The sequence below is a fragment of the Crotalus tigris genome, unplaced genomic scaffold (genome assembly GCF_016545835.1).
Source record: "Crotalus tigris isolate CLP2741 ecotype Arizona unplaced genomic scaffold, ASM1654583v1 scf7180000024281.4978605, whole genome shotgun sequence".
Classification (NCBI taxonomy): domain Eukaryota; kingdom Metazoa; phylum Chordata; class Lepidosauria; order Squamata; family Viperidae; genus Crotalus; species Crotalus tigris.
Genome location: NW_024100453.1, coordinates 3,389,212 through 3,403,005, shown reverse-complemented (window position 1 = coordinate 3,403,005; position 13,794 = coordinate 3,389,212). Strand labels below are relative to the sequence as shown.

At 35.9% G+C, this 13,794-nt stretch overlaps 1 protein-coding gene across 2 annotated transcripts in view; it reads right to left on the bottom strand.

Moving 5' to 3' along the window:
* DLGAP4 (DLG associated protein 4) overlaps nucleotides 1–13,794 on the bottom strand; it is a 392,903-nt gene that overhangs the window by 317,385 nt on the left and 61,724 nt on the right. The window contains exon 2 of one of the 2 annotated variants that reach the window (XM_039323717.1): nucleotides 7,547–7,604. The exons of the other annotated variant lie outside the window; for it this stretch is intronic. The gene's annotated coding sequence lies outside the window, so the exon portion shown is untranslated. The remainder of the gene's footprint in view (nucleotides 1–7,546; nucleotides 7,605–13,794) is intronic. 2 annotated transcript variants of the gene reach the window in all.

The window sequence follows — 13,794 nt, the reverse complement described above, 5'->3', positions numbered from 1 at the left end:
TTCCTTATACTAGTTGTTCAAAGAATATGACTAAATACAGATATGAAAGCAAGCAAAGCATGGCTTTGAGAATTCTTTCCAGGCATGTTATCAGAATGGGGCACTTGTATTTTCTTCTCTGTCAAGAACCATAATGCATATATATTTGTTCTCCCCTTATGTTGCAGTATTATGCATTTGTGCCCATACTTTGTGTGCACTGGGAAACACAAGGTAGGCAGCATGCTCTGCACTGTAGATCATGTGATCAGAGAAGGGAGAGGGAGGAGCTTAGAATGGAGCAACTGGCAACATTTCAAGCAGTTGCCTTACTGCTTGTCTCATAAGGAATCATCAGGGAGACTTTTTCTTTTTATTATAAAGTTTTTTTTTCCACAACTCCCAGCAGGATCAGACCCATTTTCAGACTCAATCTTTGGGGAGTGGGAACAGTTTTTCACATCACACAAATTCAATCAATTCTATTTCTGGAGAAGCGTCTGACTGATTGATGAACAGGGAGTCCCAAACTTCTTTACATAATTTATTTCCAGTGTTCCATCAGATGGGAGTAAAAATACAAAAGCAAAGTTAATTAACTCTTAGTTTAATTCAGTTTTCTCCAACAAGAGAAAGTATATCTTCTACTATGAAAGCATAAAGAATGTGAGGAAGACAAAAGTTGAAGCGAAAAACAAGGGCATAGGATACCACTATATTCTGAATTAGTTTAAATCTCCATAATTAAGTGCTTTCTGGAATAATGAAGTAATTAATAATCTAGGTGAATTCTTATATTGATATGTCAATAAATAATAAATACATAATTACATAATTACACCATGATAAATACACTAATATATCAAATATAATCTATTATATAAAACATCGTTAAGAAATACTGGAGAATTGGTGAAGTGTCAGGTGACTAGAAGAGAGCAAATGGGGGCAAAGAACCATCCAGCAAATTATAGATCAATTAGTCTGAAATGATACATTAAATTGGAGACGTTATCTAGTATAGTGCTGCAAAGTTTAACTGTAACCTTTTTTTCAGAGGTGAAGAGAATGTTGATCAGATATGCAAATAGATTCACATGATTATCTCATTAGCCATGATTTTTAATTGAAAAAAATATCTTTATAAAAATTCCTCTCTGAAAAGAACAAGGTATATCTAGTATAACTAGAGGTGATATGATAGCAGTTTTCCAGTGCTTGTGGAATTGTCACAGAGAAGAAGGGGTTGACCTATTGTCCAAAGCACTTAAGGACAGGACAAGAAGTAGTGGGTGGAAAATGATTAAAGAGAGAGATCCAACCTAAAACTAAGGAGAAATTTCCTGACAGTGAAATCAATTAATCAGTGGAACAGCTTACTTCCAGAAGTAGTGGATGGTCCATTACTGGGTTTTCAGGAAGAGACTGAACAGTCATTTGTCTGGAATGCTATAGGGCCTCCTGCTTGAGGAAGGGGTTGGACTCTAGTCCAACCCTATTAATCTATGTCAATGGGGAAGCATTTTTGCTATTATCTGAGCATACATAGTTTGTATGCATATTTGTCCTGTTGTACTTTGTATTTTATTCATCACTTGAAATCTCCTTTCTAAAGGCTTGAAAAGTGGTATCAACAGTGGCTTAAATAAACAATTGGCATGCACTGAAATATTAAGATTTTGGCTTGTCCTGCAGCAGCCACACCACCTTTATAGCAATCATTAAAAATGAATTCAATTCTATTTCAAAGAAAATGCTTAAAATGATATCCAGAAGCAGAACCAAAAAGAAGTCTTTGAAATAAAACATTAACACCCACCGGTTTTATCAGAACCTTAGTCAGCATTCAAATGCTTTTCAGTTTTGTGTGACTCAAAACTCAGAGAACATCTGAATACATTTAATCTTGAGATAGTTGAAAAAAGAAATCATACTATTATTTCAAGTAAGACCTTACTGAAGATGGAAACCAGCCTGTTTCTTAACACAGAGACAGTGATCAAAGAGAGGCAGTTACAACTTGCTTTGTAATGAAATGCAAATATTTGCTTTCAATGCTAGATTGTAACTTCCATTTTCTTTACACAGCATGATGAAGCACCTGAATAAGTTGGCTGCTGGATGGTGTTGATTAATGACCAGTATTAACAATAAGACCAGAATCAGGGTGATGAAAGGACAAAAGAAATATTTGTGAAATATATGAAATGTATGCATTTGTCTCCTCTGCTCCATAACAATACCTCTATCAACATGATTCACTTCTAGCAATTTTTGCTTGATATCTCTAACCCCTTAACCATTAGAAGGAGATTAGCCTGGCCATTATAAGGATAACATATTAATCCTTACCTCTTCTAATTAATGTTCATTAGTTGTTTGGAGAAAGATTTATCTCTGTTATGTTCTAACAGCACATCTAACCTGTGGATCAAATTAATCAGTTGTCTGAGTTTATATTACACATTGAGACAGATATTTGCCAAACAGTTAATTTAGTTTATTCCCTATACTGTAGCAAACATCAGATGGGTTTATTTTTCAGCTAAATTTGGTTTCTTTATTTTTCACTCAAATATTCTTTAAGAAAAAAATATTGATTCATTAATACACATTTCTTCTTTGTAGCTTTTTACATGGATTTTTTAGTATTGTTTTTGTCCTTTTACTATTATTTAAGTATTTTTCTAAGTTTGGAGGTACCTTTTTTTATAGTGTAATATAATTATACTCCCAGTATTTTCAACCTAAGAGGGCCTATGGTACAAGATGATGTGAACTGGAGTTTGGTAAAATCTTACAGGATAACAGATTATTCAATGCTACTCTGAATAAGCTATCTTTAATATGTTTATTTTTTAGATAAATCGATTTCAGATATTTTGAATCACAAAGCTGGCCAACTGGGTGATTTAAAAAAATATATAACAGAATAACAGAGTTGGAAAGGATCTTGCAGGTCTTCTTGTCCCACTCTGCTCAAGCAGGAGACCAGTCTCTTCTTAAAAGCCTCCAGTGATGGAGTACCCACAACCTCTGAAGGCAAGCTGTTCCACCACTGGTTGATGTTCTCACTGTCAGGAAATTTCTCCTTAGTTCTAGGTGAGATCACTCTTTGATTAGTTCCCATCCATTGCCTTCAGGTGCTTTGGAAAAAAAAGGTATCCCCCTCTTCTTTGTGGCAGCCCTTCAAATATTGGAACACTGTTATCATGTTACACCTGGTCCTTCTTTTCACTAGACTAGCTATAGCCAATTCCTGTAACCATTCTTCATATGTTTTAGTCTCCAGGCCCCTAATCATCTTAGTTGATCTTCTCTGCATTTTTCCAAAATTTCAACATATTTTTTTATAATATGGTGACCAAAACTGGATGCAGTATTCCAGGTGTGGTCTTATCTTGAAAGACGTCAATGGTAAACTACTCCATGGACACATAATCAACTGACACAAACATTATTCAAGCAAGCCTTTAGTTTTACAATTCAGAGCACAGCATTATGGGAGGAAGTCCATGGCTGTTTGACTGCATTCAAAATCTTTGTACCATGACTATACTGTGCTTCTGTTCATTGAAAAACTGTCTTTACTGAAAGCAAGCTAGATGAATGCATTGTTACCTTTTTCTTTTGAATATTGATGTCTACTTTTTTCCCTTGAAAAGAGCAAATTACCTAAAAAAGTCAGCCTGATTGACATTGCAACAATATATTTGTGAGATTTGAAAGGCCAGAGCTCTATTTTTTTTTCCTGTAGCTTGGGGTGATGTTTCTTCACTCTCAGCTAACTGTCACTTTCTAGGTTTCACACTCTCTAAACCAGATTAATTAAGACAAATAGTCAAAACTCTATGCAAGCATTGACAAGCCAACATGTTCTGCATGAAGCAGAAAGTGGTAAGATAGAAAAGATAGCCTTTCAGATTGCCTCTTGGACTATACTATGTGTTTTAGGGCCATATTGTGCTGAGATAATAGGATCTGAAATTCAGCACATTGCAGACTCATTACTCCGTGGAAGAAAAGCTTAAAAGGGAGACAGAAAAGGAGAAAAGCAAACTTGATATAATGGTAGGGAGTGAATGAAACCTAAGAAAAAACACAGATAAAAAATAAAGTAATCTCTGTCCCCTCAGATGTTACTAAATTTATTGCAGTCATGGTATAGCATAGTGATTAAAGTACCGGACTTGTAAAACTGTGACTCAGGGTCAAATGCCCACTAACTGCAGGACTCATTGGATAACTTTGGAGCAATCACTTTCTACAGTTGAATGCAAGGGTTGGGAGGAATCCTAGAGATTGTCTAGTCTAGTGCAACCCCTTGACTATAGAATTCCAACAGATGGTCATAGAGCTTGCACTACAACTAAGTTTGTAGCTGTGATGCAGCTCACCACATCCTGACACAGTCTGTAACATTGTTAAACAGTCTTACCATTAGGAAATACTTCCTGGTGTCCAATAAAACTCTTTTCTTGTAATTTAAACCTTTTATTTGCCCTATGTATTGGAACAACTCTTAAACAATTCTGCCCTGTCTTCTATCTATCATGGTTCCCCTCAGTCTTCTTTTCTCCAAGCTAAACATGCCCATCACCTCCAACCATGCATGTTCAGTTTTTCCTTTCCAGTACCTTATTACATGAATTAGTTTCTTTTGGAAATACAAGGGTTAAAAATGTTCTTCTTAAAGTACAGTGCCATAAAATGGAAGTTGTATTTTAGGTGCAGTACATTTGATTCAGAAAACAAAGGAATTATATTTGAACAGAATGACCCTATTCTTCTGTTAATGTGGTTTATTTTACGGTTACCCAGTATAGTTCCCCCATCCTATGCTCACACAATAGTTTTATTAACCTAAACATAGGATTTATATTTGTCCCAACTGAAGTTCAGATTGCTGATTTCTGCCCATAGTTGAAATTTGTAAGGATCCCCCTAAATCTTGATGCTGTCCTTTCCTATCTTTGCATCATCTGCCAATTAATTATTAAACCTCTTATTCTAAGTCATGCTGACCAGGACCAGTTGTTGCGATAGGTGGGGAGTTATTATTGTATTAACTCCTGCTATACAATGCTTCAGATTTGAAATCAGAAGATGCTTTGGTATGTGCTTATAATATAATTGAACCAAATTGCTTTTCCCACAGCACATGAAGGTCAAGTGATGCCAGGAAAAAGCGTCAGCTCTTTGATGGAATCAGTCAAGAATAGCATGCATACCCCTGCATGTTTTTGCTTTTGAACCCTAAATGTTGCACAGCCCTAATATTATAGTAACAGTTAAACAGATGTAATTTTAATTAACTGAAAAATAAATTAAAATGTGTTAAATTTTTCTCCTAGTACCATTGATGTGTCCCATATGTGTCCCAGTGTGACCCCTGGCATTCTGCTCAAAAGTTAAGGGCAACCTCTTGCACACTCCTTTAGATGACCTACAAAACCCTCTCAATTCCATAATTGTATGCTGCCTTCATCTTTTTAGTTGCTTACTCTTATTATAAAACATTTGCATAAATCTTTCATAAAAAGCAACTGAATACAAATTAAACTGACAATCAGGGTTACCCAAGCTAGAAGACGAGCTACGTTTGTTTCTTTCTTAATGAAGCCACTATATAGAACTGCTACAAGAACAGTTTTTAAAAGTCTTCTATAAAACTCCAGGCTGATTGTTAACTTGTCATAGCATATATGAAGCATCATACTATGTGGAATGTTACCAAATTTAGGAGTGTCCAGAAAATGAGGTTTTTTTTAATTACTCTAACTTGGTAGCCAAGCTCCTGATTACCATTCAAACATTCCCAGATACTAGTTTCTAACATCTCCAGGTAGGTTTTGGAAAGCCACGAATAAGAAATGCTGCTTTTTGTAGGCCAAGAAAGGCCATATGATACCCTCCAAGAGTTTTGTATTACAGTTTACATCATATGTACTGTAGCCTGTATAATAAGTAGAAAGGAACCATGGAATTATGTAAAATTTGTTGTGATCAGTTACCTGCTTTTGCTCTAATAAATACTGAAATAGACAGTGCATCTTATATTCCATACAAACAAATCTACAACATTGATTGTGATCATGAAAATGTATTATATAACATTACATAACATTTAGGTCTGTCAGTCTAATATTTCCTGTCTGTTTAGATTAGAAAGTAGCAATGAGCTGAAAATGGCTTCTGTATTTTTTCACTCATTCCTATTCAATTTAATGGAAAAAAGATTTCATGTTTTATTTCAAAATAAGTTATTTCACAAGTTACATGGTACCTAATATATATACATCTGTGCCTTTTCTTATTGGATCCACTAATCCAGGGGTGTCACACTGCTGGCCCGCAGGCCGGATGCATCATGATGAAACTGCGCCCACCCCATTGCCAGCAATGGGGAAAAAGTTCCGATACGTCATGCGCGACACATCAGTAGCCATGGAGGCTGCATAATGAGCTAAAGATGGATAAGAAAACAACAGCCTGCTTGATTTCTAATAATAATAAAGGCTCAATAATAAGAGTTTGAAAGGATTTCTAAAGCTTACCAGAAGCGAAGTAGAAAAAAATAGACTCTTTTGCATAATATAAAATTGAAGAACCAATTTTGTCAGTGTTAATACAAAAGCTTAAACAATTCAGTTTTCCTGTGGCGAGGATGATGAGGGAGAATAACAAGATAAAAGATTGTTTGAGACTACCTTTTTTTTTTTTTTTACCAAGCTTAGAAAGTTGAATAAAATTCCTAACAAGGTTAAGTAGCCCAAGATTTTCATAAATATTCTTATAAAACTGCTGGTCAGTGATTAAAGTCAGAACTTTCCACATCTTCTATACAATTGTATTAAGAGCTACTTTGGTGGAGTGACTAAGGCGCTGGCCTAGAAACTGAGGTGGCTGTGGATTCTAGAGCATCCTTAGCCATGAAAGCCAGCTACATGACATTGGATCTGTATAATGATGGGATAAAAATATCATAATAATAATTTCAACCCATAAAGGTTGAAATATTACTCAATAGAATTAATCAAACATTCCCAGCTGTTGAACAATCATTGACCTAGTTTTTCTGCAAAATCCTGGCAGGTAACATCAGCTGAGTCCATCAGCTACTCTGAGATAGCAACTTGTGTCTACTGTGCAAATTGCTTTTTTTTTTAATAGAACATGGCACAGCCTGTGACAATTGCTAATCATCCAGATGGAGTTTGGCCATATGTGAGTTGAGAACGTTGAGCTTAGACAGGCACTGAGAAGATTAGAAACCAGAAACTGGCAAGCAGCTGTTTAGGGTGGTGGTTGTGTGTCCCTGCCATTATCTGAATGCCTCATCAGGCTGTTTAATCCATCTGGTGAAACTGGCAATTTTCTTTTTGTATTTCCAAGTTTGTACAAATCTTGTCTTACAATTTAAATTAATGGAAGTATTAAGCTGAAACAAACTCAATCTGGGCAATAGGAACAAAGTATGAGCAAAAAAGGAAAGTGTTTCTTTTGCTTGCCCCAAGCCCATGTGTAGCTGGGTGCCACAAAAACAGCTGTGAAATATAATAATTACCTTTAAGGGCTCATTGCTGAAATACGGCACCCAAAAGAGGAGTGGATGAGTCACAAAACTAGGAGGAAGGAGAGAAGTACTTTCAGTAAATACCCTATTTGAACTCAAAAGCTGCCATCTTAGCTTTTTCTTGATTAGTCTTCTTTCCATATCACTTGATTTCATCTCAGCTTGGTCTGCCTCATCTTTGTGCCTCTAAGAGTAGTCCTCTTTGAGGTAGTCCTCAACTTAAAACAGTTTGTTTAGTGACCATTCAAAGTTACAATGGCACTGAAAAAACTGACATGACCTTTTTTCACACTTACGACCATTGCAGTATCCCTGTGGTCACATGATCAAAATTCAGATGCTTGGCAACTGACTCATATTTATGATGGTTGCCATGTCCCGGGTTCATATGATCATTTTTTGCAACCTTCTGATAAGCCAAATCCATGGGTAAGCAAGATTCACTTAACAACCATGTTACTAACTTAACAACTGCAGTGATTCACTTAACAACTGTGGCAACTTACTTAAGAACTTTCTCGCTTAGCAACAGAAATTTTGGGCTCAATTGTGGTTGCAAATTGAGGACTATCTATACTTCAGAATGGCACCAATTTTTCCACGAGATAATGTACTGGATAACTGAGCGGGGTTATGAATGGGATTATCCCAATAAATGTTATTTCTTTAAGAAAGGAGGGACAAAATATTATGCCTCTCTCTACAGGTACAAAAGTTGATAAAATTGGCAGTGGAATTTTACTTTAATACTATTATTTGATAAGCAGCCTTCTCCCACTATCATGTTTTCCGAAAGAAGGAAATGGATAGATGACTCAAGATAACAATGAAGGGACTTCCACTGTTGTTTTTCTCCCCGTTGCTGAGAAATTGCCATATTCATAGTCAGCTGATGCTACTTTACTGTATTCTTCCCAAAGAATTTTTGCTGTTTACTTCTAACTTCCCAAATTAAGAAACTGGGGAGAGCTAATTAAAACTTGCTCTGCTTTTCCCAAATTTTCCACTTCAATCTTGGTAAAACTATTTGTAATTCTATGTTAATATCACATAAAGAGATGCTTGTTTACTTTGAGAAACTATTAATTTTTCTTTGAAATTTTTATCTGCAAAACAAGAATGATTTCTGGTGACTCATTACTGACAACACAATTAACATTTGTTTAAATAGCCTTAATATACATGTTTGATACCTAGATCGTTTGGAGATTGAATTATTTGATATTATGCATTTCAGTTGATGGTATAAGGCGTTTTTTTTAAATCTGAATTTATATTTACAAATACTATAACAATTCCTCTAAATTGTGAAAGTTTCCAATAAAAGTTTGAACACACCATTACATTGAATCCAAAACTTAGCATATTAGCTTATGATCTCTGCAATTTGAAGCCCACAAATCATACAGTGGTCTAAAATTTTCCTTTTATTCTCCTCATGGGACATATTTAGTTCACCAGTTTACGGTACATTATAATCATTTCTTTTTCATTTGGAGAAATAATTCGTGAATGGAAATCAATGCTGCACAAAGAAAGAATGCATCATTTATTTATTTATTGACAGAATACTTATACTATTTTTAAGCAACATTTTAATACAGCTCACACAGAAGAAAGAAGATGGGCAAATTGGTGCCAGTTCCTTCTTTTAACCTAACTATTACCATCTCAGGATACCATATTGCTGGGTGTCTTAGTTTCAGATTGCTATTACTGAATGCCAGGTCCCTATGTGGTAAGACCTTATTCCTTCACAGTTCAGAGAAGTATGTGGACTGAGCATAAATAACAAGATATGGCTCAATGAGCATGAGGAAAATCCTTCTCTGAAATCACCCCTCCAACCCTCTGATTTTGGTCTTTCCAGCATCTGCAACTTGAAGGCCAGAGAGGCTGGGTAACAATGATCCCCCATAATAACTTGGCTTACTACATGGATCAAAACTTCCCTTCTTGAACTTCTAGATCCCACTTCGAACCTCCTGCCTTGAAAAATGGCAATGAAGCATCTATACTTTAATCTATCTATACTAGGTTATATCTGCCTATTCCCAATATTGCCTATTTTGGAAGACTTTGGAGAAGGTACTGGAACATCAACTACAGAGAATTCTGATATATGAATCTCTATCCCTTTCAGTCCAAGTTCAGAACTGGTGCAGAACAGAAATGGATACTCTGTTGGATGACTTTTTGGGGAATCTGAATGAAGGAGCACAGATCTCCTGGTTTTATTAGCTCTCTCAACAGCTATCCATACTATTGAGCATATTTTTTGGACTGTCTGCAATGGACTATTTTATGGTGGTTCCTTCCTTTCTGAGCAGGCAATTCCAGGCAATGTTAATGGGAAAAGAACCCTCATCTCTTCCTTTGTGAGGTACTACAGGTCTCTTTTGTGTTATAATATTAAAAAAGGGAAGGAAAGAAAATGCCAGGAATATCATCCTTAAAGTATCATCAACGTCTTGATGATTCCCAGCAATGTATTTTCATCCTGGATTGTATTAGAGATACATTAGATGTTCTCTAGTGGTGGTAAGGAATTGGATAGGAAAACAAACTCAAATTGAATCCCAACAAGACAGGGATGCTCTTTCTCCAGAAACCATCTGACTGATTATTAGCTCTAGAGGGGGTTACACTTCCCTCTGAAGATCCATGATCAATGAGCTATCCCAAACTCACACCTTCTGCTTGCATTGAAACTGCAGCTGTGACCAAATGTGGAATAAAACAAAATGGCAGGATTTTTTTTATTCCCCCTTTTGAAATGACGCCAGCAAAAAGGGCATTGAATAGCTCCTGTAAAAAAAAAATTCAAAGCTATACTGATTAAGATTAATTTTACTTTGATTTGTTATCGACTCAGTTTTTCATTTAGTGCTGAAGTTTTGTTTCATTGTACAATGGGATTCTGTTTTTTTTTTTCAAATCACTGAATTTAATATAAGCCAGTGAAGATGGCAGATAAAGTTACTATGTTTTTTTGTAATCCCTGTGGTGATATATGGGAACCGCTTCTATAATGAAGAATTCACTGATAGTATCTATTTTTACTTTGACTTTTTCTTATGAAACTCTAACCTCTTTAAGGATCTTCAGCTTTGGATCTTTCAACAGTTTGGGAGGAAGTCTCCCTACCTGTGACTATTGCCCTGGTAATAGTTGCAAATACAGTGGTCACTGTGAGTTCCTAGTTGGCTGCTGTATTTGTTGGCAGCCATTCAGCTGGCTCTTTGGCTGAATGGCCCATTTGGTCTGTAGCCATAACAGGGGACAGCTTGTTAGAAGGATGAGTTTGTTTCAAAGTAGTTGACATAGCAGAGATATTGACAATTGTATTAATGCATATTTCTGCAGCTTCAAATACCTAAAGAGCATTTCCTTCCTAATTGGGAGGGGAAGTAAATATGGGATTATATAACCTTTCAGTATTTTTTTCACATAAATCAGGTATTTATTTATTTATGAGACTTATATACCGCTTTAAGTGCAAGCACTCTCTAAGCGGTGTACACCAGTAAGCAATGTATAACATAGGTATATAGAAAAATAAGGTCATGTCAATTTAGACCTGTTTGTTTAAGCCCCAGAAATTTGGAAATGTAAATTCTGTGAAAAGATTAAGACCCCATCTTCCATACATGCTGAGCAATATAGAGCCCTTCATGGAAATACAGATCCCAGGGACTAGAGTAAGTGGAATGTTAAACTTCTGGAGCACTAATGTAACTGCTTTGAGCATCATTCTTTTGGAAGATGGATATGATAAGATAAGATAACCTTTATTGTCATTTTTATACTGTGGGCACAATGGCACACATAAAAAATGAAATTTAGTTGCCCGCTCTCATATACATGACACACACCTAAACATACTATGAACAACATATGTATAGACTGACATCCCTACATATAGGTAGCAAATAAATATTAAATATTGTCCATCTTGAATATGTAACGGAAGGAGGAAGCTTGAGAGTTATAGCTTTTTGCCCATTTATTTCTTATAAAATAAGAAATGCTGCTATGATCACAGTTCCTTGCTCAAATATTGGCCTAGAAATACGCTCTCACACACACACATACACTCTTCTTGATTCCTCCCAGCTATGAAAAAAAGAGAGCATCTGCATTAATTTGTTCTTTTTTTTAAAAAGCAAGATGGTGAACTCTGGCAGATGCAAACTAAATATAGCTGTCTCAGAAAATAGATGCCATGAGTTCTGCTCTGAAACATGCTTATGAATTCAGAATAAGTTATTTTAACACAAAAATGCAGTGAAGCAATAATTATTTTTTTACAAAATATACTCTCCAATTGTCCCTATTTATTATAGGCAATCCCTATTTGTTGCTCCCTATACTTTACTATAGTTGTCGTGTCTCAATTTAACCCCATTTCTTGAGCATCTCCATAACTTAAGGTATCTGCAGAACCGGAAATATTTCACCAGCCTTGTGCAACCAGAGAAAGCTAGTCCTTGACTTATGACCACAGTTGCACCCAGAATTCCCACTGCTAAACAAGATGATTGCTAAGTGAGTCACACCCAATTTTATGACCACAGTTGTTAAGTGGATCATTGCAATTGTGAAGTGAATCACAAGGTCATTAAGCAAATCTGGCTTCCCTCATTGACTTTGATTTCAGAAGCCAACAATCACATGACCCAAGGATGATGCAATGATTATAAATAGTCCTCGATTTATAACAGTTTATTTAGTGACCATTCAAAGTTACAACAGCACTGAAAAATGACTTATGACCATTTTTCACAATTACAACCTTTATAGCAGGGGTGTCAAACTGCCAGCCTGCGGACTGGATGCATCACCAGGAAACGGCGCCCACCCCATTGTCGGCAATGGGGAAAAAGCTCCGATACGTCACACAACGTCACATGACATCACAAGTTTGACATGTCTGCTTTACAGCATCCCCATAATCATGTAATAAAAATTCAGACGCTTGGCAACTGGTTCATATTTATGACTGTTGTTGTCTCTGGGTTATGTGATTATCTTTGGTGACCTTCTGACAAGCAAAGTCAATGGGGAAACCAGGTTTACTTAACAACCATGTTACTAAGTTAACAACTGCAGTGATTCATTTAACAACTGTGGCACAAAAGGTTGTAAAATGGGACAAAACTCACTTAAAAATATCTCACTTAACAACAGAAATTTTGGGCTTCATTATGGATGTAAATTAAGGATTACCTGTATATGCTGGTTGCCAACCACCTGAATTTAGATCACATGACCTTGAGGATGTTGCAACAGTTGTAAGTGTGTGAATTAGTTGTAAATCACTTTTTTCAGTGCCACTGTAACTTCAGACAGTAGCTAAACAAGTGTTTGTAATTTGAGAACTACCTGTGTGAGGAATTCACCTTTCCAAATTCCCCAGTCAGCATTTTGGAAGCTGAAATCAACATATCTGAAAGACAAGTAATTCGGGGAAAGTGAATTTTGCTTCTAGTTTATGTGCATGTTCATTCAAATGTATGAATATTATACTAAGAAATGACATCATGCAAAGCTATGCAAATTCTTTGAAAAAGATGTTTCAGAATGCACAGGAGAACCTTCAAATCTACTCTTTTTTTTTTTACATTTTTTAGTTCAGATATATCTCTTAAGATTTTGCTTACAATGCACTTAACAGTGAGTTAATATAAAATAGCATAATAACTTCCTGAATTGGATGTGTATTTTCATTCCTGTTTATCTACAAGTATGTGTGTTCTTATTACCTCACTATTTTATTTATTCAATTTCTATGCTGTCCATCTCCCCTACAAGATGACTCTGGGTGACACTATTTCTATATATTTTGGGTGACACTATTAGAACATACTTGGTATTTTATTTGTTATTGTGTAGAAACTCTTTCTGTATTTTATTTATTTGGAATTTATAATTTTACTTGCAAAATACTATGCTCAGTGAGTACAGTAAAGACTATTAATTCATTCATAGGCTGTACACTTTGTGAAGCACCTTTTCCAAAAGATGAGTGCAGCTTTAATACAGTTCATTGTCTCTTATATGAACAATCTCTTCAACATACACATTCAATTTTGTCTACCAAGGTCATAGTGATAGAAGAGACATGGAGGAGGAGGAGGAGGAGGAGGAGGAGGAGGAGGAGGAGGAGGAGGAGGAGGAGGAGGAGGAGGAGGAGGAGGAGGAGGAGAAAAAATCTAAAACATCCTTGGGATGAGGTA